At 42.2% G+C, this 27,431-nt stretch overlaps 1 protein-coding gene across 3 annotated transcripts in view; it reads right to left on the reverse strand.

Annotated features, from left to right (window-relative positions):
- The window catches only part of ITPRID1 (ITPR interacting domain containing 1), a 208,048-nt gene that overhangs the window by 164,693 nt on the left and 15,924 nt on the right, over positions 1-27,431 (reverse strand). Inside the window, exon 1 of one of the 3 annotated variants that reach the window (XM_077491714.1) lies at positions 10,204-10,301. The exons of the other annotated variants lie outside the window; for them this stretch is intronic. The gene's annotated coding sequence lies outside the window, so the exon portion shown is untranslated. Of the gene's footprint in view, positions 1-10,203; positions 10,302-27,431 lie in introns of those variants that run through there. 3 annotated transcript variants of the gene reach the window in all.

Genomic DNA, 27,431 nt, shown 5'->3' on the forward strand with positions numbered 1-27,431 from the left:
AGACGTATGCCCCTTATGGGCTGAACATTGATTGGAACATCAACTGTTTTACTGATACTAAATAAGCTTTCATTATCCACCTGCTCTCTAATTCCTGGTGTGTCTGGACAATCTTCCATGTCCCCATTCTAGAGATAATGCCCTTTTTTAAATATATGATTCCCCTTGCATTTTAGTTATATTCTTTTATATTTTTTTACGGGATTATTAACGCTTTGATATGTTTAGTTCTCATATCTTTGTCAAAATTCAATTTTATGTTTTTTTGTTTTTTTTTACTTTTTTTATATGCTGATTGGTATTTGTCAGTTGATTTTTGGGGGGAGGGGGTGGGGGGACTTCTAGGCTAGATCCTTAGTCACATTGTAAATATTATTATATTTGTAAAATTTTTAGAATGTATCTTGGAGCGCCCCTTTAAGGTGTAATTTAATTCATAACAAAGTATTTTCACTCACATGTATGTCAATTTATAGCTATTCATTTTCAGGTGTCACTGAAATTTTACTGTTGATATTTTATTAGCTATGCTTATTTATGATAATGTTATACATTGATTGGTATACTTGCCATGGATACCCATTCATAGGGCTATTTTTAAACAGTTTTAAAAGATCATCTGTTGTAATGTAATGGATACTCTAGGTAATTGGCATTGTTTTGTAGATCAATTTTTTGTAAGTTATTCATTTATTATCTTTCATATGATCTTTTTACTTATCCATAATGTCTATGGCCGATCTGCTATGTTTGAACCAACTTAAAAATGGCCTGATAGCTACTTCTGGGTCAAAGAAAATATGTCTGTTTTACATCTTCTGGTTTTGGCAATATAGTAGTACCAATCTACACTTGTGATTGGGAGGACTGGGCAAGGCTCCTTAAAGATGGCTGACGTCGCCACTAGAGGACCCCTTGATAATGTCTAAGTGGGAGACACGCGCTGGGAAGAGTTTCTGATGCTGACATCATGCTGCTGCATGATCTTGCGGTTGGCAGTGACTTCCTATGTAGGTTTATGTCATTTTTCATATATCATGATGTTTTTATTTGGACATTAATAAAATACCACACTATTGCTGATCTTTCTGGGCTCTTGGTGAGCTTTGTTTGCCCTAGTTGGAGTGTGTCAGAAGGAGCTATAGGATACAGACTTCTGCATTTACTCCAGAGGGATGTCTTATATACCACAGGTTTTAATGCTGCTGCAATGGTAGCCATGTTTCCTGGTGAGCTTTGAGTTCACTTAATGTTGGTGATTGGTCATCTAAGCACCCTGAGAAGAATCAGCATGTGTGTTAAGGCAATGCATGGTTGATTTCACCCCTCACCTATTAGGATAACAGTGGGACTTTTTCTGTTTTTCTGGACTCTTCCTTTTCACAGGACTTTTGTATTTAAAGGACTTTATTGCACTTACTGTTGGCGCTACACTTTATTTGCATGAAGTTAGAAGCTTATTGACTATTAAGCACAGCTGCTCCAGATTTTCCATTCTCCAGTTTTAGTAAATCGACCCCAAGGTGTGTTAACACACAGAGTGGTTGATTTACTAAAACTGGAGAGTGCAAACTCTGGTGCAGCTCTGGAGAGAAACCAACCAGCTTCCATGTTTTTTTTGTTTTTTTTTTGTTTTCTTTTGTCAAAGCTTAATTAGCTGAAGTTAGTAGCTGATTGGTTTCTCTGCACAGCTGCACCAGATCTTGCACTCTGCAGTTTTAGTAAATCAACCCCAGAATGTGAAGGTGTAAAGAGCATCTAAAAGTTGCTGTTGTACTATTTATATTTATACAGCATTTCCATTAAATTAGGGTAGAAGGGCCTTTTTTTTTTTATATGCCAGCGGCTATATAACCCAAGGGCAGCCAGTGGATAAGGTAGCACTGTTGTAGGTATTGCTGACTATCCTCTTATTATATCACATGCAAATTGAAATATATATATCAAAAAGAGCCATGCTATAAAGCAGTGATAATCAAAATAAAGTCAAAAAATCAAACCACATAAAATTAAGTTCTACAATGACAACATGAATATCATATAATCGATTGTATAACACCTATGCACAACAGAATCCAAGTGCAAATACACCAATGAAAGTACATAAGAGGTGCACAAAAATCTATAAAAAAAAAAATCTATGAAAATGAAAGTAGTGAACATCCAATTAGCATTCAGAACTCCCAAATCATGACACCACCACCTTGGTAAAGAATCAGGCTTACCAAATCGAATGTACCCTCTAATCAAAAAGAGGTCAGATGAGCATATGGGTATTAGCAAGGCTTTACTACAAGATCCACTTAGGTGTAAGGATATGGACTGTGCTTCTCATATCAATGGCATCCAGATAAGACCATAATAAACATGAAAGGAAAAGCTCCTCATAGTGTATAACTCTTCTAAACATTTTATTAAGAAAAAAGGTTGCACTTACATTCAAAAGTACCATAAATCACATAGTAAAAATCACTGGCTGGCTAGTAGCAAAGGAGCAGCCTGCACTTCCTGGAACACACAATTACATCAGCACTGTGGCCAAAATTCTACAGAAACACAAACATTGGACACATACTAGAGGCGTGCCTGGTTACGCAAGTCTATCAGCGCTGGAACGCACGCTGTAGCAGTATACAGACACAGAGCGGTTTCTCCATTATTGTATGCGCTCGTTAGCCCCAGTGCCGGGTGTTGGCACCATCATATGTTTTATTAAAATGGGTTTATACTATGTTGCTGCCTGATTTCTTTGCATAAATACCCCGGCTGGCATATACTGGTGGAGAGGAGGTGCATAAACTCTGCATGGGACAATGCTTGGTTGAGACAGCAAGTAATACTTGCAGAAAGCGCATTTGACCTTTTTCTAACCATTAAGGTCAAACACCTGCTGTTAAAGCGGGAGTCCACCGGGACTCCGCGTTTTTTTTTTTTTTTTTAAAGCCAGCAGCTACAAATACTGCAGCTGCTGACTTTTAAAATAGTGACACTTACCTGTCCAGCGCGCCCGCGATGTCGGCACCCGAAGCCGATCTCTAGGTCGTCTGTCGGGTCCTGCCGCCGCCATCTTGGGTATGGGAATCAGGAAATGGAGCCTTTCGGCTTCATTTCCCGGTTCCCTACTGCGCATGCGCGAATCGCACTGCGCAATAAGGACGCTCCCCGCTGCCTCTGGGATCTGTGTGTTTCCCAGCAGGCAGCGGGGCACTTGCGGGAAGGGGCGGGCACTTGCGGAAAGGGGCGTAAGTTACGCCCCTTTCCGCAGAGAGCTATCCCGGAAGTGGGTGCAGTTACCTGGATTATCCAGGTAACTGCACCCCCCTCCCCCCTGAAAGGTGCCGATTGTGGCACCGGAGGGGGGGAGGGTTCCGATGAGCGGAAGGTCCACTTTAGGGTGGACCTCCGCTTTAAGAAGACATCCATACTTTGAGCACATTTGGGTGTGTGTTACAGTTGGTGAAGGTGGTTTCATCTGCACAGTGGAAGTAATTTCTGCGCATGATCATGATCATCATGATCATAAATGAGGACATTTATATATATATATATATATATATATATATATATATCTCTTTTCAGGATTGCACAGATTTTATGTACCTTATTCCATTTTTTCAGACTTTATTTATGATTGGACTTTTATGTTTAATAGCAATATTTTCACGTTGGGTTTTTTTTTTTTTTTTTTTGTGTAGATGCGTTTGGTGATTATAGGTCAATTTTTTTTATATCGTATTTAACAAAAAAATATTTTTTTTTTGCATGCATACTTAGCCATAGTTCCAACGGCTAGGTATTATTAGTGTTCAATTTTCAGCGCCCCTCATTACACAATTTTTTTTTCTCATTGGACACATACTGGCTTTGTCCAGGGTCCTTCAGAAGCTCTATTTGCAACATGACGTGGAAAGAAAGCTATGCAGGAGCACAAAAGATGGCTCCCTTCCAGGCCTCACAGTGCGTTGTGCTGACTACCTGCCCGTATGTTTTCAAAAGTATAATTTCTGGAGCAATTAACAGAATGTGTTCTAAAAGCCCAGACAGATATAATCAATACTAAAAAATGTGCACATAGTACTGTCAGCTATGTCATCTATGGAAGGAGCACAAATGTAATTCTCCTGGACATTGGACATTCTATATTATGCCCACTGGATGGAGCTAATGATCAAAGTAAATAAGTGTTTATTTCCTGAGATCATCAGCTCCATCTAATGGCCAAAATGTGTTATTTTACAAATTCATGCTATTCTTATGAAAGCCTAGGTTTAGCTGAAAGGAAAAAAAAAATGGTAGAGAGGATGGGGAGTATCAGAGGAGGAAGATTTAATCTAAAGGAGGACACAGCAACACAAGGCACACATCCTACTGAAAGTAAGTAATGTCCCCCATGTTGTATTTTACTTTTTTTTTTAGCTACACATAAGCTTTAAAGAAGAATATCTCCTCTGGAAAGACAATTACCCTGTAATATTCAATTAGCTGTAGTTCATAATGAGTAAACAGGTGCATTAGCTGAACTAGTTAACCACTTCCCGACCAGCGCACACTGATGTACGTCGGCAGAATGACACGGGCAGGCATATTGGCGTACAGGTACGTCCAATCTTAAATGCCGCCCTGCCATCGCGAGCGCGCCGATGGCGGCTCGCTCGCTGATTGGGACCCCCGTGAGTCCGGTCGCGGGTCCTGCGGACTCGATCGCCGCGGTCATACCTGCGATCATCTCACAGGGCGGATGAACTGGGAGATGCCGTTGTAAACAGCATCTCCCCGTTCTGCCTAGCAACAAGTGACGCTGATCTCTGCTCCATGTGATTGGAGTAGAGATCAGTGTTCACTAAAAGAAAGCCCAGCCACCAACAATTAGTAACACACCCCTAGGAACACTTAACCCCTACACTGCCACCCACTGGTTAACCCCTTCACTGCCAGTGTCATTTATACAGGAATCAGTGCATTTGTATAGCAGTGATTGCTGTATAAATGACAATGGTCCCAAAAATGTGTCAAAAATGTCCGATGTGTCCGCCATAATGTCGCAGTCACAATAAAAATCGCTGATCGCCGCCATTACTGGTAAAAAAAATATTTTTTTATAAAAATGGCATAAAACTATCCCCCATTTTGTAAACGCTATAACTTTTGCGCAAACCAATCAATAATCGCTTATTGCGATATTTTTACCAAAAATATGTAGAAGAATACATATCGGCCTAAACTGAGGACAAAAAATGTTTTTTTTATATATTTTTGGGGGATATTTATTATAACAAAAAGTAAACAATAATGCGTTTTTTTCAAAATTGTTGCTCTATTTTTGTTTATAGCGCAAAAAATAAAAACCACAGGGGTGATCAAATACCACCAAAAGAAAGCTCTATTTGTGGGCAAAAAGGACATCAATTTTGTTTGGGAGCCACGCCGCATGGCCGCGCAATTGTCAGTTAAAGCGACGCAGTGCCGAATCACAAAAAGTGGTCTGGTCTTTGGCCAGCAAAATGGTCCAGGGCTGAAGTGGTTAAAGAAGACCTATACTGTAGACTAACTAGGGTGAACTTGCCCTGTTCTATGTCACTGTGTGAAAGCTGTCATCTTGGTAGAGGAGCAGTGCGTATTTTTATCATGTCAGTCCCAACCCCCCGATGACATTTGATCTAGTGAACTACTGAAAATGATTATGAAGCAGCAGAAGAGGTGGAGAAAACAAATCAACAGAATTTATAAAGTTGGATCAAGGAAATTCTTGCATCGCATGTCCTCAGGTGCAGCTTTTTTCTCCAGCAGACTCTCTGAAGAACAAAGGGCAGCACAAAAGTGACATTAACTGTAAAAATAGTAGTGATCATCAGACGTCAGTATGATATACCTTTGATGTTCTTAAAATGCAGGAATCTAGTTATTAGGCTACAGGCACAGTCACATACCAGTATGTTTCCTGCTAATTTCAGAAACAAAGTCTAAGAAAATTGTATATATTTCAGGGTACCTTTTAGCCACAATCAACCTTTTTTGGGGGTTTCTCTGTAGGAAATTAGATTTCCATAAATTGGGTTTAAAGGGTAAATAAAAACCAGATGTGGTTTTTCAGTTATAGTTATATTCCAGTGGGTTGAATCACCCACCAGCTTTAGTTTCCTCTTAAAGTGGTTTTAAACTCTGTTACACCACTTCTACCTACAGGTAAGCCTATAACTGTAGGTACCCTGAATATCACCTAAACTTGTACAGTTTTGGAGATATTCAGTATATGCGCTGCTGCCAACATCATCGGCACATGTGCACTGAAAAAATGGGCCACTTGTGCAGTTTCTTTAGTAGCTGTGCTGTGACCAGTGGCTCCCACGCACATGTGCAGGAGTGACATCATCGCGGCTCTGGTCAATTAGAGTGCACAGCCACAGACTCGGAAACTCCAGTGGGAGATGTTGGACATGTACATGGAGTGTCAGCACCAATTCATGGCATTGTTCTGAGGTAAGTATTGCGATACATACTAGTTTTAACATATTTTGCCTTGGTCTTGCAGGTTGTTTTTTTTTTTGGAGGTTTGCAACCTCTTTAATCACTTCCCACCTGCCCTATAGGCAAATGACGGCTGCAAAGTGGTTTAAAAATCCTGAATGGGCGTAATATGCGCGCCCGGGGGCGCGCATCGCGGCAACCATTGTTGCGGGGTGTCAATCTGACACCCCACAACTATGATCTCGGTAAAGAGTTTCTGTCGGAGTCTCTGTCTGTCCAATCACGGCTGATCACAGTGTAAATAGGAAGAGCCGTTGATCGGCTTTTCCTCACTCGCGTCTGTCAGATGCGAGTAGAGGAGAGCCGATCAGCTGCTCCTCTGACAAGGGGGGTCTGTCTGATCAATTATCAGCGCCCATACTGGACCACCAGGGACGCCACCAGACCACCAGGGATGCCCAGCACCAGGTATGCCACCCTGGTGCCACCTCATCAGTGCCCATCAGTGCTACTTTATCAGTGCCCATCAGTGCAGCCCCATCGGTGCCCATCAGTGAAGAAGAAAACTTACTTATTTACAAAGTTTTGAAATGGAAACAAAAAAAAAACATATATTTTTTTTCAAAATTTTCGGTCTTTATCTTTTGCTAAACAAATAAAAAAAGACCGTAGAGGTGATCAAATACTACCAAAAGAAAGCTCTATTTGTGGGAAAAAATTATAAAAATTTCATTTGGGTACAATGTAGCATGACCATGCAATTGTCATTCAAATTGCGACAGCGCTGAAAGCTCAAAATTGGTCTGGGCAGGAAGGTGTTTAAGTGCTCGGTATTGAAGTGCAGGGCCGGCGCTACCACTAGGCGAAGTAGGCAGTCGCCTAGGGCGCACTACCACCTAGGGTGCAACTACGGCCTCTGCCCAGTGTGAGCTCCTCTTCTGCTCTCTCGCCCCCCCTGTGGTGTTCCACCGGTGCCACCAATCCCCCATGTTTCCCGCTGAGCGCCCCCACCGTATTCATCTCACAGCGCCACTCCGGGACTTCTTTGCTCCAGCCTGTCCCTCTGGAGCGGCGCTGTGTGTCTGTGTGAGTGCAGCGGAGGGGCGGGGCTCGGCGGAGATGGGAGCTTCGAGAGGTCGGTCAGCTGACCTCCTGCCCGGCGGGGACATCATGGAGCGGGGTTGACGGCGCTGGCCTGGTCCCGGTGGGAATATGATGGAGGCGGAGCGGATGGATGGCGCTGGTGTGGCCCCGGCGGAGCGGGTGGATGGCGCTGGCAGTGCGGAGGAGTCGGAGAGGCCCGGATGATGGTCGCTGAAGGCAGCATCAAAGAGCAGAGGTAAGGAGGAGGATGGATCCATTGAGCTGTATGGAGGGGGTTTGTGTGTGAGTAATGCAGGAAGTAGGAGTCAGGTAGGTCAGTGTGATGTGTGTCAGTGTCATGCCAGTGTGGTGTGTCTGTGTATGTGTCATGTCAGTGTGGTGTGTCTGTGTATGTGTCATGTCAGTGTGATGTGTATGTGTCATGTCAGTGTGATGTGTCAGTGTATGTGTCATGTCAGTGTGGTGTGTCAGTGTATGTGTCATGTCAGTGTGGTGTGTCAGTGTATGTGTCGTGTCAGTGTATGTGTCATGTCAGTGTAATGTGTCAGTGTATGTGTCGTGTCAGTGTAATGTGTCGTGTCAGTGTAATGTGTCGTGTCAGTGTAATGTGTCGTGTCAGTGTAATGTGTCATGTCAGTGTGATGTGTCTGTGTATGTGTCAGTGCATGTGTCATGTCAGTGTATGGGTCAGTGTATGCGTCAGTGCCATTGTATGTGCCAGTGTATGTGTTTTCAGGGTATGTGTTTTCAGGGTATGTGTTTTCAGGGTATGTGTTTTCAGGGTATGTGTCAGCGTGATGGTCAGCGTAGGTGTCAGCGTGATGGTCAGCGTAGGTGTCAGCGTAGGTGTCAGCGTAGGTGTCAGCGTAGGTGTCAGCGTGATGGTCAGCGTAGGTGTCAGCGTGATGGTCAGCGTAGGTGTCAGCGTGATGGTCAGCGTAGGTGTCAGCGTGATGGTCAGCGTAGGTGTCAGCGTGATGGTCAGCGTAATTATCAGGTGGGTCAGTGTAGGGGTCAGTGTGATGTGAGTAGTGCAGGAAGTAGGAGTCGGGTGGATTCGTTTATGTGTCAGGGGGTCAGTGTAGGGGTCAGATAGGTCATGTGTAGCAAGGGCAGGGTAAGGTGGAGTCATGGGCGCAGCCGGGGGTGGGTGGGGGCGGCAAAATTAGGTTTTCGCTTAGGGTGTTAACGATCCTTGCACCAGCCCTGTTGAAGTGGTTAATAACATTAGGGGAATGGTAGTTCCAAACTCTAGAAACCTACCATACTATTACAAGCAGTCTCACGTTCCCTGACTCACTTATATATTAGCATTTGATTAGGGACTCATCAATAGTAAGTTTGAGATTTTGTAGCTAAAGACGTGAATTTCAAATGAGAAGCTATTATTGTAACTCAACAGAATCTATATAAAGTAGCTAAAATATTAGAATTGGGTAGAATTGATCCTTTTACGCTAACTCTTGCTGCTCCAAGAATATAACAGTCATAAATTCTCAGCCTGTATTGCCCCTTGCCCCTCTTTCTGTACATCATGGGATGTATTTAGAATTTTTGAAATAGTAAAGCTTAATAAGGCAGTGAATATTTTCTTTGCATATTCTTTCTCCACAATTAATTTTTTTACTTTAAATATTCTTATTAAATAGACAGCAGTGATCACCTGATCAAGTAAAATAGCAATTATGACCCTTTAATTTGCACATGTGGACCAGCAGTAACGCTGCATTCACACCTGAGTGTCACATTTTTTTCAGGGATTATGTTGCATGCTTGTGTGTACATTTGTACATTTGTGTGTGTTTTCCAATCGTTTTGCAGCTTTGGCGTTTTTGGATTAGCCAATAGAAAAAACTATCATCTGCTACATCATTGTACTTTACAACTTAAACAACTTAAAAGTGTACATTCAACTTAAAAAAAGCGATAATTTGACTGAATCGAGTTACAAAAGTAACTTCAAAACTTTTTTGAGCTTCAGGAGTTTGGCTTCAGGCATTTAAAGTGGAGTTGTGAACCACTACCATAGAGAATCATTTTTTTTTTTCTTTATGAGTGTTTTGGAGTTTACAGCTTCCAGCTACAAAATGCTCAGGTGTGGGGCCTAAGGGTCCTATGTTATTTAAAAGTTTCCTATTGTTTGACTACTTTCTTTAGTATGGATCTTGGATGCTTTGTTAATCCAACTGAAATACATTTTAATATTACACACAACTAACAAGTTTTTTTATCACCTGCTGGCCTGCCACATCATGGCTTGGGCACATCCGTCCAGTAATTCAAAGCATGATATCCAAAAAAAAATCACAGATATCACCTATTTCTTGCTTACAATATAATATATATATATATTTAACATTTTTCAGAAGTGACCTTAATAAAAATCACTCAAAATCAGTAAGCACTGCAAATACAACTGTCACTTTTCTGAAACAAATTAGCTAAGCTAAAATTATAATTTTGTCATTTTGTTCTTAGCTTAATTACATTACATTTAAAAAACATATATACTTAGCAGTAAAGAAAACTAAAATTAATCACGATCTGCATAATCAGAAGTCATTCTGCACATGTAGTATTCTACAGCCTTCATAAGTCTATAAATATTGTAGCCAGATTCTAAAGACGTCTTACCTGCAAGCATCCATAGTTACTCTTCTGATGTAAGTTAACAAGAATTGATGTTAAAAACGAAAGACGTCATGTCACTAGGCTCCTTTTGCATTGTTTACACCATAATACATCCTCCTTGTTTATTTTTCAAAAAATGAATCTCATAGCCAGAGCGTCTTGAGACACGGGCTATGCAAAGAGAGCATAACACATTTGGTTGTTAAAGAGGAGGAAAGGCAGATTATTAGGGTCAGCTACTTTATTCACCTTTTCTAAACGTGTATTTCTCTTTTTCCACATATTGGCAAGCCAACAAAGAAACGGAGAGCAATTCAAGGAGGAAGTAGTCTAAACTTCTTTCTTGACATTTCCATGGTTATGGGAGTCTGGGATTAACAATTTCCTATTTCCATTGCAAAAAGTTAAACTGCTGAAAAGGCTCTGCAAACTTTATATTCAAGAGACATCCCAAGGAACTATCTATGGGTTTGTGTTGATTTAATATTTGTCTTTTTTTCATAAAGAAAAGATTGCAATCATCAATAACCTCCAAATATAACTAATCTTTTCCTTGTCTAATTCTAAAATGTGTTTGGTTGCTTTAAGTTTTGGGACATTGAACATCATCTTTTCTCTTTAGAACCCTTGTACTACCAGAGTAATTTTCGCATTGTGCATGTCAACATGCACATTTTAGGAAGATGAGTTAAAGTGGAGTTCCACCCAAAAATGTAACTTCCGCTTTAAGAGAAGGTAACCCCCTGACATGCCACATTTGGCATGTTATATTTTTGGGGAAAATGGATACCCTCTTTTCAGAGGACTCCAGTTCCCACTTCCTTCTGATGCACCCTCGGCTCCGGAAGGAAGATCACCTCTCCCCCCTCCCTCTAGGCAATCATCTGGGACACGTCACAGGTCCCAGATGATTGTGCGGTCAGTCACGGAACACGGTGCGGCTCGTGTATGAGCAGTGGGTGCCTGGCTGTGAAGCCGGGCGCCCACAGATACAATGCCAGCACCGCTGAGCAGAGGAGGAGACGAGCGGTGCTTCGTTCCCCCGCATCGCTGGACCCTGGGACAGGTAAGTGTCTGATTATTAAAAGTCAGCAGTCATTTTCTTTTAAAGCGGAACTCCGCTTTAAAGTAGAATTCTGGGTCTAATCTTCAAAATACTCCCTTCCCTCTCCTAACACATATGCTTACTAACTGGTGTGAAAGATGCATATTCTTACAATTTTTACGCCACTCCGGTCTGTTCATGGTATTGGTTCCCCTGTTCTCAGCCAACAGGGGAGAGGAGGAAGCTTGATCAACAGATGGGCCATTGGGGGGGGGGCGTGGCCAGACGTGAAGCTGAGCGGACGTGTGGAGACAGAGCTCCTCACCACCGAACACAATCTTCAGCCATCCGCCGACCCAGGCAGCTGAATTCACCCACCGCACACACCGGGAGGTAGCTGAGCCGCCGCGGGAGGTGACCGCAGTGACATTTTCAGTCTTTTGCCACGATCGCGCGGCCCGGGCCTACAACGAGGCCTACCGCCGCCATCTTGTGGCCTACCCACAGCGGACGCCTCTCCGGGAGCCGCAGCGGAGCTCCAGGAGGCAGTACAGAGCCGAGACTAACCCGGAGGCCCCCGTGGGACTCCGGAGGATACCAGGAGCCTCCCTGCACCCTGGGCCCAGCCAGGATCCCACCACATGGGCCGCGGAGGACAGCAGGAGGGCGCCATTTTGAGTAGGCCCGAGGGCCCAACACCTGGGCGAGTGCTGCTTGGGACTGCTGGGATACTTTAAACGCTCCCTGGGGCTCCAGTAAGAAAGGGACTGCCACAGATTACACCGCTACTGCTCCATCAAGTGAGCCTGAAGCAGCTCACACTATCTGAGGCCTGGAAGGCTGGTCGGAGCCCAGTGGCAGTACAGAGTGGACCTTGAGCTCTTTTGGGCACCCCCTGCTCCCCAGTACCAGCACCTTGGGATCTGCCTCCCTTGCTAGAGGGCCCAGGTCCCCCTGAACGCCTGCTGATATTGCAAAAAACACCACTAGAGACCACCAGGGTTCTATCTGTCTTGTGAGGCAAATACAGCCTGGGGGGTGTCCCCCTTTTGAACTACCACATGTACTGTTCCCTCTGTGTCTCCCACATCATCTGCTTGTGACCACTACAAACCAGTGTTAGGAGATTATGCGTGCTGTCTGCGTGCTCTGAACGCAGTATACACCTCTATATACACCTATATAGCTAACTATCTTGCTCGTTTTAAATAGAGCTTTCAGTCAGTGTTAGGAGATTGTGCGTGCTGTCTGCGTGCTCTGAACGCAGTATACACCGCTATATCCACCTATATAGCTAACTATCTTGCTCGTTGTAAATAGAGCTTTCAGTCAGTGTTAGGAGATTGAGCTACACTTTAAAAATGTACCAGTTGAAAATTACAAACAGATTCAACTCAACACAACAAACCTACACAGTCCCTGTCTTGTTTGCACTGCCTGTATACTGCTGTTCTGAGTATATAGGGCCTGGGGGCCACACGCATTTCCTTTTTTTAATATGGGTACGGGGTTCCCCTTATTATGCGTACAAGACCCAAAGGGGCTGGTAATGGGCAGGGAGGGCTACCCATGCCATTTTCTCAATGATTTTCAACCATATTGCAGGAACCAGATATAACATTAAAACCGCAAGCAGTTTTAAATGACGTTATTTCCGTTAAATGTCATTTTGTGCAGGGACTGTTCTAAACACGCGAAACACGTGGCACTTCACAGGCATACTACAGACACCCCCCAGGCACGATATTTAAAGGAATATTTCACTTTTTTTTTCACTTTAATCGTCATTAAAATCAGTGCTCCCGCTAAAACGGCCATTTTTAAAACTTTTTTTTGCATTGACCCATGTCCCCTGGGGCAGGAGCCAGGTCCCCAAACCCTTTTTAGGACAGTATCTTGCATATTAGCCGTTAAAATTAGCACTTTTAATTTCAAACGTTCGAGTCCCAAAGACTTCAATGGGGTTCTAACGTTCGTACGAATTTGGGTTCCGTTCGAAAGTTCTGGTGCAAACCGAACCGGGGGGTGTTCGGCTCATCCCTAGTGCTGTGTCAGTCACAAACCGTTTCATAAGAGGAATTCAGATTAAATTATAAATATCAAAACACTGGTTTACAGCTCCCAATAAATCTTTATTAAACATCAAATGTGTATTTTTTGTGCATTAATATGGTGTCAGCAGAGTCAAAGATAATTGACACCAGCTTTCACTTTTTTCAGATGGCATCTTGGTGCGGTAGCCCTTGAAGTTTGAATAATACTACTTACTTATTGTGTTAAATACTTTATTATTGATGTTCTACTTTACAGATTATATATGCATCTACTTCTGAGGAAGTGAAATGAGATACGCAAAACAAATTTTTACACATTTTTAAGATGCATTTTTCACCTTTATCATGTACAATTTTATTCTGTATAAAATATATTATGGAATTATTATAAATCAGTATTTTATCGATCGTTCATGTATTGTAATGAGAATTGTATTTATCAATACATTTGTACACTATGGATTTAGTGGCTTTGTGTGTTGCTCCTCACTCAAAGTCCCAGAACAAATGTATGCTTTATCGGATGTCAAGACTCTTTTTACTTTACGGGTATTAGAAATTATATTTGATATATTTAACACTGATTTATATTAAAACTAAGCTAATTTTGTGAGTTTCTTATTGAATGTAATCAATTGGCATACTATTTTCCACCTCTATAGTATTTAGCAATAGAAGGGCACGAAGGAGGAGGGAGGGAGGGGAGTGTCATTTACCAATGTGTGTCTATGCCCACATGTGTGACTCTTTACTTCCTCTTTTTTCTTTTCTGTCCAGATCAGGTGGCTAAAGAGCTTAGAACTGGGCATGCTCAGTAGAGGACACCAGCTAGTTAACACAATCTCAGCCTGCAGTGGGGACACACAGATGGTGGGAGGGACAGCTAAAGACAGGATAAACAAGGTATATTTAACTGTACACAAAACCTGTGTTTTAGTGGTTTTATGAGTATGAACACTCTGTTATATAGCATGTATATATATATATATAATAAGAGTTTTTCATAGTCTGTGTTTAATGACACTTTAAGTTAGCTACTTAAACTCCACACTTTCTGCATAAATTGTTGGCTAATATGGCACAATGCTCTACTACTACAGTTAGATATAAAAATTGAATGTCATTGTGTCTATAGTAGCATGACTATAAAGTTAATCTATGGGCAATACTTTTTTTTTTATTTTAGTTTTGAATATAGTAGGAAAGTGTTCAAACTCTTCTCAGCTTATTTAATTGAATTATTTATTTAATGCCTTCTGTGTTCCACTAGGATGATTTACTTTCAATTCCTGATCTGGAGACACAATAGGCAACGAGAGGAAAATTCTCATCCAAGGCATTTGTCACCAGAACATTTGCCATCAATTGGCGCTTAAAGAGGAACTAAACCCTAATGGGTTTTAGTTCCTTTTACTTTAATTTCCTGCAAACCCTGCAAAGCAAAAGCATAATGGGCTAGTATGCAATGCATACTAGCCCATTATGTGGCACTTACCTCCAAAGGATGCCCGAACTATCCCCACTGCAGGAAGCATCCATCTTCGCCCCTCTTCCTTCCAGGGCCATAGACTCCGGCTCTGTTACTGGCTGGAATCGCATGACGTCACTCCCACTTCAGGAGTTGACGATCACGGCATGGGCACTATAGAAATGGCACGATCCTGCCCTTTCTTCAATGCACATGCACCAATGATGTTGGCGCAAGCGTATATGGTAAATATCTTCTAAACTGTACAGGTTTAGAAGATATTTCCAGTCCCCACAGGTAAGCCTTATTATAGGCTTACCTGTAGGTAAAGGTGGTATGTAAGCCCTTGTACACACGGTCGGACATTCCGACGGAAAATGTCTGATCTGACTGTGTTGTCGGATAATCCGACTGTGTGTGGGCTCTATCGGACTGTTTCCGTCGGAATATCCGACCGACAAAATTTTAGAGCTGGGCTGTAAAATTTTCTGACAACATGATCCGATCGGACTTTGTCCAATCGTTTGTAGAGAATTCCGATCGGACAAAGTGCCACGCATGCTCAGATCAAATTCTTAGACCAAAGCTATTGGCTACTAGCCTGAACGTAGTGCCATCGTATCGCATTAACGTCATCATGTTACGAACGATCAGATTTTCCAACAACTTTGTCTGACCATGTGTATGCAACACCAGTTTCGGACAAAATCCGACGGATTTTGTTGTCGAAATGTTCGACTGTGTGTACAAGGGCTTAGCGTTTACAACCACTTTAACTCCTTTATCAAATGTCTAATTTTTCTTTGCTTTCTGTATCAGTGACACCAGGATAAATAAAGGTTTGAACCTCTCCAATGAGGTCAAAGATGGCAATAAAGACCTTATGCAAGTTCTAACCACGCTATCTGAAACTAAAAAAAAAAAAGTTTCTCTTTATATAGATTTTAAATGTGTCTTTCATATATCCGAAACTGAAATGTATGTAAGGGCAAACTTTTTTCTTTTGTTTTGGATATACTATAAGAAATAAGTTTGCCTTTACATACATTTTAAAATGTATGTAAGGCAAACCTTTTTTTATATATATATATATATTATATATATGTTTCATATATCCGAAACTAAAAAACAAAAAGTTTGCCCTTACATACATATTAAATGTGGCTTTAATGTATCCGAATTTAAAGAAAAAAAGTTTGCCTTTACATACATTTTAAATGTGTCTTTCATATATCCAAAACTAAACTAAAAATGAAATTTTGCCTTTATATACATTTTAAATGTGGCTTTCAAAAATCCAAAACTAAAAAATAAAATAAAATGTTTGCCTTTACATACATTTTAAATGTGGCTTTTATATATCTGAATCTTAAAAAAAAAAGTTTGCCTTTTAACATACATTTAACCCCCCTGACGGTATTCCCGAGTCTGGCTCGGGGTGGATTTTTCATACCAAAAGCGGTATCCCCGAGTCAGACTCGGGACTGCGTCGCTGGATCCAGGAGGAGGTTTACTTACCTTCTCCTTCGGATCCAGCGTTGTCTCCCCGCTGTACGAGCGAGCCGTGTCTCGCTCGATGCATTACATCACCGATCTCCGTGCCCTGCGAGCGTTGCGACGCACGGGGACGGAGATCGGCGCCAAATTCAAAAAGTGAAACAAACAGTATACATACAGTATAATGTAATCTTACAGATTACATTGCTGTATGTAAATATTTCACATCCCCGTTGTCCCTAGTGATCTGCCCAGTGTCCTGCATGCAGTTTTATATAATAAAAACTGTTCTTTATGCCTGGAAACTGGAGATTGCCCATAGCAACCAAAACTGTCACTGTACATCAAAAATGATTTTAGACCAGCTAGAAAACAGCGATAATAAATTAGAATTGAGCGATAGCGATTTGTGGGGAGATCCGTCATCAAATACTGAAAAGTAATGACAGTGACAATTCTGCAACTGAGCAAATTTCAGTGTTTTTGATTTGATTACATTATTGAATAATTTTTATTATTGTTATATTATTATTTGGTACAATTATTTATAATTATTTATTATATTATAATTTATGATTTAATTTTTCAAACTTTATCATACCCGGGATGTCTGCTAGACTCTGGTTTGGACAGATTTAAGAGAGTTATTCCTAAGAATTACAGGACTACAATATAAAACGCCAAATTTTCATGCAAAATAATGGTACCGCTTTTAGCACCTAAAATCCGAAATAATCGTCCCGCCAGGGAGGTTAAAATGTGTTTTTCATATATCCAAAACTAAAAAAAACGAAAAAAAAAAAAGGTTTGCATTTACATACATTTTAAATGAGCCTTTCATATACTTTGAGGAATGTGTAAGATGTAAATGCTGCTTATGCACACACTATACGTTATGCATGTGTGTCATTTACTTGCGCATCACTGTTTTTCCATAGAGTATAATTGTCTTTAGTATTTCAAGTATGTCCGTTATGAGCAAAGTGATTGCTTTCAAGGGCATAATAGAATAGCTTCAAGCAAGACAAACTAAAACACGCAACTCAACTGGTGAATATTTGTTGCTAGTTTAGTTATACACTGCCTCAATCACTGTAACATGCGATTTTTTTTTTTTCTGTTACCATGAAGAACTACTATAAAGTAAGAACGACAACATTTTCTTTTCTTTTAGTAACATTTTATTAAGTTCACTTCACAGGAATGATTGTGCTCCCATGTTCAAATGCTGTGCCCTATCTACCCCTGTCCCAGCAACACTGCGCTCAAACGCTGCTGCGACAGGGGATACAGTGCACTGCGCATGCGTGGCATTTGAACGCAGGAGTGTGATCGCTCCTGTGTTCTGGGGGGGAGAGCAATCAGAAGATATTACTGTATATCCTGACAATTATTCAGGAAGGGACAATGCAAACAATGTGGTAGTTTTTCAGCCAGGCTTTGCAGGTGACATAAATGGCCTACAGGTATGCCAGCTACATTAAGCAGCATTTTAAAAACCGGACAGTACATTTTAATCTACTTGGATCCCTTGTCTGCATAGCCTGTTTCACTCTAAGCCCTGGTTCACATTGATGTGGGATTGAAATCGTGCGATTTTAGCTGAACTTGCACGATTTCATTCCCGCATGTCAATCCGAAGATTTCAGAGATATCTGTGCGGTATCTTGCACAGATATCTATTGAAATTTCACCTGAAATCTCCAAAAGTTGTACAAAAACTACTTTTGGGAATTGGAGCGGCGCCATAAAGTCGGCATCCCACCAATTCGGACGGTTCCCCTGCGGGCAATAGCCGCCAATTTGGCATGCAATTTGACATGTCAAATTGCATGCCAAATCGCATTAATGTGAACCAGGGCAAAATGTAAACGTATAGCCTTTAGGTCATACAGCACGTATTCAGAATGTAGCCAAGTATATCCAACAGTAATTCCATAAACAATAGGAAAAAAAACTTTAGGCATAGTAATAATAAGGTAGCAATCATGTATGCAATGTATTATCAAATATAATTAAAATCTCTTATACAGCATTATGGTTATCTAAACATTAAGGCTGGGTTCACACCTATGCAAATTGGATGCGAGTTTCCCCACATCCAATTCTCATGGTAGGAAATTGTGACTGGCTCTCTATGGAGCCGGTTCACATATCTCTGCAGCGGCTCCGGTGTGAATTGCACAGAAACTCTTTGCGTCTTTTGGTCCATTTCAGATCCAAATTCAGCCCAAAATTCGAGCTGAAATCGAACCTGGAACAGTGAACAGGGACGCACCAGACCCCTGCTGTGAGACGCATGCGGCAATAGTGTGAGCCCAGCCTTTAAGCCAAAACCTTTTTACTTTAAAGCCGTATTAAACCCAAAACCAAAAATGTAATTTATTGCAGCTTACCATTAGATGTGGTGGCTGCACTACCTTTCTTTTCCCCTCTCTGCTTTCACCTGGTGATCTGGCCAGTAACACATCTCCTGTACTAGTGAGACATAACTCTGGATGAAAGAGCACAAGGGACACCTTCGGACAGCAACAGTGTCAGTCTAGAGGGAGGGTGTTATGCCCTGTACACACGGTCGGACATTCCGACCACAAAATCTGTCTGATTTTTTCCGATGGATTTTGGCCCAAACTTGTCTTGCATACACACGGTCACACAAAGTTGTCGGAAAATCTGATTGTTCAGAACGAGGTGACGTAGAACACGTATGACGGTACTATTAAGAGGCCAGTAGCCAATAGCTTTCGTCTCGTAATTTAATCTGAGCATGCATGGCACTTTGGGGGCAATTTGAGAGACATCTGTGCTGGTTCAGGCAAAGTCAGACTGAAGTGACGGTGTAAAATCGTTGAAAAGCTGAACTCGCACGATTTTTAAACACACATTCAGTGTGAACCTAGGCTCAGATTCACCATCTCAGTTTTTTCCTGATGACCACTATCCTGGGTCTAAAAGTAAGAGAAATGTAGATTTTGGGAGTTGTGACTAGGAATAGGGGAGAAACTTTACAATGAGGATATTTGGTCTGGTGACATCTGTTCATTAGGGGATATCTGTCACTTTGGTGTAATTACCCCTAACTTCCTGTTGTGTCTACAGCACAAGAAATTAATCTTTTAAATAGAACACAGGGAAAAAAGAATAAACTGACCAACGTTTTAGGCAATTTCTGCTCCATTCAAAATGGAAAAAAAAAAGTCCTGGCATTAATGGCTAAGTTCACCTTTGTGTACTTTTTTTTTTTTTTTTTCCCCATAAAATCTACAGACACTTACTTTACTATCCTCCATCCATGTTTCCAAATGAATCCATCTACCTTACTTCCTTACAGACTATAGGTCATGACACAGGAAGGAGTTGACCAGCTGACCTCATTAGCATACACCCTACATCATCCACCCTCCTATTTCCAGCTGCATGTTTTTTAAATGAAATGCAATCAGTGATCACCCTTCTCACTAAATACACAATCAGATTGCATAGTGTATGGCCATCTTAATACAAGTACATAGAAACAAGTGGACAGAAATACTCAGCTGTCAAACCCCGTTCACATCTCTGCATAGCGAGAATTCGCATTCAGACATGCCTTTTTGTTTTTAGTGGGGGGGGGGGAGGTGCTTTGGAGCATTTTCACTCATCACGTATAGGGCAGTCCATCCACCTGAATGGGCCGTCCTACACACAGCAATTGCCCCAAAGAAGCTTCAGAACCTTTTTTTGGAGTGGAGCTTGGTGCGTTTTTACTGTGATTTTTGGTGCAGCGCATTTCTGAAATGCAAGGAAATGCAATGGAGCCTCACTGTTCTTGTGGTAACGCACCAATTTCACTTTCTGGCCCCATTCACATCTAGCATAGTGGGTGCGAACGTTTTGTGGCTCGTTTTTCCTGTGACACGCATAGGGCAGCCCGTTGATTTCAATAGGCTGTGCTATATGTGGCTTTTGTGGATTGTGTGTTTTTTACTGTGCGTATTTTGCCACCAGTTTTTCCACATGGCAAAATGTGTGTTTGCTTCTGTGTTTGGTGTGTTGTTAACAGCTAATGGCACTGAAAGGGCAACTAGTAATTTTAGTTGTATAAAGGTGGCCATACACTATACAATCTGACTGTACAATCTTCCATAGATTTACCAAATTTACATAATAGGAGGAAAAAACTATCTAGTCAATCGCACTGTATTCAATCAGGCAGGTACTTGCACTACCTAATTGATGGCAGATCTAAAAGAGATTGTACAATCAGATTGTATAGTCTATGGCCACCTTTATACACCTAAAATTACTAGCCCTTTGAGTGCCATGGATTGTAAACAACACACCGAACACAGAAGCAAAAACATATTTTGTCATGTGAAAAAATGGGTGGCAAATGCTGCACAGTAACCCACAAAACACCAACGTGTCCCATAAGCCACATATAGCAGAGTCCATTTAAATCAACAGGTTCGCTCTCACTATGCTAGATGTGAATAGGTCCTTAAAGTGAAATTGGTGTGTTTACACAAGAACAGTGAGACTCGGTGTATGCTAATGAGATCATCTGGTCAACTCTTTCCTGTGTCATGACCTACAATCTGTAAGGAAGGAAGGCAGAAGCAACAGATACGTTTGGAAACATGGATGGAGGACAGTAAGGTACGTGTCTGTAGATTTTATGGAAAATGGAAAGCTGAAATATAGAGAAATAAAAGGTGAACTTATCCTTTAAATAGATTTTAAAGTGACACAAAACTCTGGGTTAAAATAAAAACATCTATTTGCGTTTTTATTCTTAATTCCAGTTAATACCTTATAAGCAGTTAGAGCAACAGTTTTGTTCCTTCTGGGATAAGTGTTTTACTTAAATAAATAAAAGCTGATCATTGTACACACCCCTGTGAGTGGCAAATGGTTTGTCTCATTTCTGTAACTGATACATCTGCAAGAGAGCTTGTCTTTTTGAAAACAAGACTTACTGTCCAGATCACCAGATGAAAACCGAAGAAAGAAAGCCTAAAAGAAAAGGAATGCAACCATCACATCTACAAATTGGTAAGCTTCAATATATTACATTTTTGCTTTTGGGTTTAATACCACTTTAAGCTAAGCTTACAGCTGCATCTACCATATACAAAGGAACATCATAGTACTTTAGGTTTCATAATATGTATGGTTAACTTTCAGAGCCATAGAAAAGACATTCAGACTTTTTTTATTTCCTAAAGCTTAGAATGTGGGGTTCATTTACTAAAAGTGGAAAGTTCAAAATCTGGTGCAGCTCTGCATAGAAACCAATCCGCTCCGATTTTTTAATTTATTTTTGTTAAAGCTTAATTGAACAAGCTGAGGTTAGCTGATTGGCTACCATGCACAGCTGCACCAGATTTTCCACTCTACAGATTTAGTAAATCAACCCTAGTGTTTTGTAAGTATATACTATAAGCAACAAATGATATATATATATATATATATATATATATATATATATATATATATATATATATATATATATATATATATATATATATATATATATATATATATATAAAACCAAAAGTATTACCTTTACACACGCATGAACTTTAATGGCATCTCAGTCTTAGTCCATAGCGATCAATATTGAGTTGGCCCACCCTTTGCATCTATAACAGCTTCAACTCTTCTAGAAAGGCTGTCCACAAGGTTTAGGAGTGTGTCTATGGGAATGTTTGGCCATTCTTCCAAAAGTGCATTTGTGAGGTCAGTCTCTGATGTTGGATGGGAAGACTTGGCTTGCAATCCCTATTTTAATTCATCCCAAAGGTGTTCTATCTGGTTGAGGTCAAGACTCTGTGCAGGCCAGTCAAGTTTCTTCACCGCAAACTCGCTCATCCCCGTCATTATGGATCTTGTTTGTGCACTGGGGCTCAGTCATGTTGGAACAGAAAAGGGCCATCCCCAAACTGTTCCCACAAAGTTGGAAGCATGAAATTGTCTAAAATGTCTTGGTATGCTGACACCTTAAGCGTTCTCTTCACTGGAACTAAAAGGGTCAAGCCCAACCCTTGAAAAACAACCCTGCACTATAATCCTCCCTTCACCAAATGATTTGGACCAGTGCACAAGGCAAGGTCCACAAAGACATGGAGTCCTGACCTCAACCTGATAGAACACATTTGGGATGTGACTGCGAGCCAGGGGTTCTCATCCTTCTGGAAGAATAGTCAAATTATCCCATAGACACACTCCTAAACCTTGTGGACAGCCTTACCAAAAGAATTGAACCTGTTACATCTGCAATGGGTGGGCCAACTCAATATTGACTAAGACTGGGATGGCAGTAAAGTTCATGTCCATGTAAAGGCAGGCGTCACAATACTTTTGGTAATATATATATATATATATATATATATATATATATATATATATATATATAGTTATGCATAATAATATATTACTAAATTAAAAGTTAGAAAACATTTGATGTGTCTTTTCTTCCTTTGAAGGATATGTTTATAGTTTTAACCACTTGCCGACCGCCGCACGACGATATACGTCGGCAGAATGGCACGGGCAGGCATAAGGGCGTATATGTAAGTCCCTGCCTTCCCGCGGGTGGGGGGCCCGATCGGGCCCCCCCCCGGTGCCTGCGGCGGTCGGCATTCGTTCGGGAGCGATCCCGGATGAGGGGACGGCCATTCATTCATGGCCACCCCCTCGCGATCGCTCCCAACGAATGAAAATCCTCCGTGACATCACTTCCTCTCCTGTAATGTAAACACAGGAGAGGAAGTGATGTATTCTCTCCTCCGTGTCGGTATTTTTCGTTCCGGCACCGAGGAGAGAGCATCGGTGAGTTGCACCAACACACCACACATACAGTAGAACATGCCAGGCACACTCACACCCCCCCTTTACCCCCCGATTACCCCCCCAATTACCCCTGCCCCCCCAGTCACAGTGACACCAATTGCATTTTTTTTTTTTTTTGCATTGGTGTCATTTGTGACTGTAATAACTGTTAGGGCAGTTAGGGTTAGCCCCCTTTAGTTCTAATGTGCCCCCCTAACCCCCCCAATAAAGGTTTAACCCCGTGATCACCCCCCGTCGCCAGTGTCACTAAGGCTGGGTTCACATTGCAGCGGTTTATGAGAACGGATGTGATTCGCACCGCACTGCAGTGCAAATCACATCCGATCTCTGTGCGATTCGAGTTCAGCCATACAGATAGTATGGCTGAATTCGCATCACACCCGCCGCACTCGCCGCAAATTCGCACGGGACCCTTTTTTTGGTCCGCAGCAGAATCGGATCGCATGGGTGTTCACACCATGCGATCCGAGTTTGCAGATTGCACTGCGATATGCGAACTGATCTGGGGGTGTCATTAACATTTCACTGACACTCCCAGCAGTTCGCATAGGGCAGTGTGAACTGCCGCCGGGAGGCATGCGATGCGGGAACCCGCCGCGGATTCGTGGCGTTCCCGCATCGCTCCAGTGTGAACCCAGCCTAATAAGCGGTCATTTTTCTGATCGCTGTATTAGTGTCACAGGTGACGCTAGTTAGGCAGGTAGGTATTTAGGTTCGCCGCAACTTTTTATAGCGCCAGGGACCCCCATATACTACTACCCCTGATTGCCCCCTAGTTAACCCTTTCACCAGTGATCACCATATAACTGTTACAGGTGACGCTGGTTGGTTAGTTATTTTTTTATAGTTTCAGGGCACCCGCCATTTATTACCTAATAAAGGTTTAACCCCTTGATCACCCGGCGGGTGTCATTTGTGACTGCAATAACTGTTAGGGCAGTTAGGGTTAGCCCCCTTTAGTTCTAAGGTACCCCCCTAACCCCCCCAATAAAGGTTTAACCCCGTGATCACCCCCCGTCGCCAGTGTCACTAAGGCTGGGTTCACATTGCAGCGGTTTGAGAACGGATGTGATTCGCACCGCACTGCAGTGCAAATCACATCCGATCTCTGTGCGATTCGAGTTCAGCCATACAGATAGTATGGCTGAATTCGTGTCGCACCCGCCGCACCCGCCGCAAACTCGCACGGGACCCTTTTTTTGGTCCGCAGCAGAATCGGATCGCATGGGTGTTCACACCATGCGATCCGAGTTTGCAGATCGCACTGCGATATGCGAACTGATCTGGGGGTGTCATTAACATTTCACTGACACTCCCAGCAGTTCGCATAGGGCAGTGTGAACTGCCGCCGGGAGGCATGCGATGCGGGAACCCGCCGCGGATTCGTGGCGTTCCTGCATCGCTCCAGTGTGAACCCAGCCTAATAAGCGATCATTTTTCTGATCGCTGTATTAGTGTCACAGGTGACGCTAGTTAGGCAGGTAGGTATTTAGGTTCACCGCAGCTTTTTATAGCGCCAGGGACCCCCATATACTACCGCATAAAGCCCCCTGATTGCCCCCTAGTTAACCCTTTCACCAGTGATCACCATATAACGGTTACAGGTGACGCTGGTTGGTTAGTTATTTTTTTTATAGTTTCAGGGCACCCGCCATTTATTACCTAGTCCCACTAGTGTACCCCTAAATTTAGGGGTGTCTACTTTCCAAAATGGGGTCATTTGGGGGGGGGGGGGGTTGTGCCATCTTGGCATTTTATGGCCTTCAAAACTGTAACGCCCTTAGAAAGCCTGAAGGCGGTGCTTGGTTTTCGGGGCCCCGTATGCGGCTAGGCTCCCAAAAAGTCCCACATATGTGGTATCCCCGTACTCAGGAGAAGCAGCACAATTTATTTTGGGGTGTCATTTCACATATGCCCATGGCATGCGTGAGCAATATATCATTTAGTGACAACTTTGTGAAAAAAATAAATAAAAAAAAAAGTTTGTAATTTTCCCGCAACTTGGGGCAAAATATAAAATATTCCATGGACTCAACATGCCTCTCAGCAAATAGCTTGGGGTGTCTACTTTCTAAAATGGGGTCATTTGTGGGGGTTTTGTGCCATCTTGGCATTTTATGGCCTTCAAAACTGTAATAGGTAGTGAGGAGTGAAGTCAAATATTTACGCCCTTAGAAAACCTGAAGGCGGTTCTTGGGTTTCGGGGCCCCGTACGCGGCTAGGCTCCCAAAAAATCCCACACATGTGGTATCCCCGTACTCAGGAGAAGCAGCAGAATTTATTTTGAGGTGTCATTTCACATATGCCCATGGCATGTGTGAGCAATATATCATTTAGTGACAACTTTGTGTAAAAAAAAATAAAAAAAAATTAAAGTTTGTAATTTCCCGCAACTTGTGGCAAAATATAAAATATTCCATGGACTCAACATGCCTCTCAGCAAATAGCTTGGGGTGTCTACTTTCTAAAATGGGGTCATTTGTGGGGGTTTTGTGCCATCTTGGCATTTTATGGCCTTCAAAACTGTAATAGGTAGTGAGGAGTGAAGTCAAATATTTACGCCCTTAGAAAACCTGAAGGCGGTTCTTGGCTTTCGGGGCCCCGTACGCGGCTAGGCTCCCAAAAAATCCCACACGTGTGGTATCCCCGTACTCAGGAGAAGCAGCAGAATTTATTTTGGGGTGTCATTTCACATATGCCCATAGCATGTGTGAGCAATATATCATTTAGTGACAACTTTGTGTAAAAAAAAATAAATAATTTTTTTTTGTCATTATTCAATCGCTTGAGGCAAAAAAATAAAATATTCAATGGGCTCAACATGCCACTTATCAATTTCCTTAGGGGGTCTACTTTCCAAAATGGGGTCATTTGGGGGGGTTTTGTACTGCCCTGCCATTTTAGCACCTCAAGAAATGAGATAGGCAGTCGTAAACTAAAAGCTGCGTAAATTCCAGAAAACGTACCTTAGTTTGTAGATGTGACAACTTTTGCGCAAACCAATAAATATACAGTTATTGACTTTTTTTTTACCAAAGACATGTGGCTGAATACATTTTGGCCTAAATGTAGGACTAAAATTGAGTTTATTGGATTTTTCTAATAACAAAAAGTAGAAAATATCATTTTTTTTCAAAATTTGCGGTATTTTTCCATTTATATCGCAAAAAATAAAAATCGCAGAGGCAATCAAATACCATCAAAAGAAAGCTCTATTTGTGGGAAGAAAAGGACGCAAATTTTGTTTGGGTACAACATTGCATGACCGCGCAATTACCAGTTAAAGCAGCGCAGTGCCAAATTGTAAAAAGACCTCTGGTCATTTACCAGCAAAATGGTCCGGTCTGAAAGTGGTTAATATACACTGGAAGTTACCATGAATAGTACTAGGGTGGCAAAACTGATACATCTAAAATAATAATCCCACACAAAGCAAGCCATATCACCTGACCAAAGCACCATGTGGAGCAGTAATGAGTGCATTTTCATCCTTCCCAAAAACTGAGAAAGCCTATGTGTTTTTTTTAGGGGAACGTTTTAGGGTTAATGTTGGGGTTAAAGAGGATAAGAGTAGGGGGAGGTTTGGGTGCTCTACTTGGTACTTTACAAGGAAGCTAAGAACACAATAAGAAAATTTCTAAAGAATAGATTATACGGCCATTAACCACTTGCCGCCCGCCCTATAGGCGGGGGCGCGCATCGCGGTGATCGTTGTTGCGGGGTGTCAGTCTGACACCCGGCAACTACGATCTCGGTAAAGAGTCTCCGACGGAGACTCTTTACCACGTGATCAGCCGTGTCCAATCACGGCTGATCACAGTGTAAATGGGAAGAGCCGGTGATCGGCTTTCCCTCACTCGCGTCTGTCAGCGAGTCGATCAGCACAGCCCCCCCGAGGATGCCCACACTGGACCACCAGGGACGCCACCAGACCACCAGGGAAAAGGTAATCCTCCCTAGACCACCAGGGATGCCAGTCAGCACAATGGGTGCCAATCAGTGCCCATAATGGATGCCAATCAGTGCCCACAATGGGCATCACTGATTGGCATGCATTATTGTTTGGCACTGATTGGCATCCATTACTATAGTATAACACCAATGCTGCCTATCAGCGCCCACCTGTGCCGCCTATCAGTGCCCACCCATGCCCATCTGTGCCGCTTATCCGTGTCCATCTGTGCCGCCTATCCATGCCCATCTGTGCCGCCCATCCATGCCAATCCGTGCCAGCTATCAGTGCCAATTTGTGCCACCTATCAGTGTCCGTCCGTGTCGCCCATCCTTGACGCCCATCCGTGTCGCCCATCAGTGCCGCCTATCAGTGCCACTT

This window comes from Lithobates pipiens, unplaced genomic scaffold, assembly GCF_037356315.1.
Source record: "Lithobates pipiens isolate NorthernLeopardFrog02 unplaced genomic scaffold, aLitPip1_a1.2 Scaffold_19, whole genome shotgun sequence".
Taxonomy (NCBI): Eukaryota; Metazoa; Chordata; class Amphibia; order Anura; family Ranidae; genus Lithobates; species Lithobates pipiens.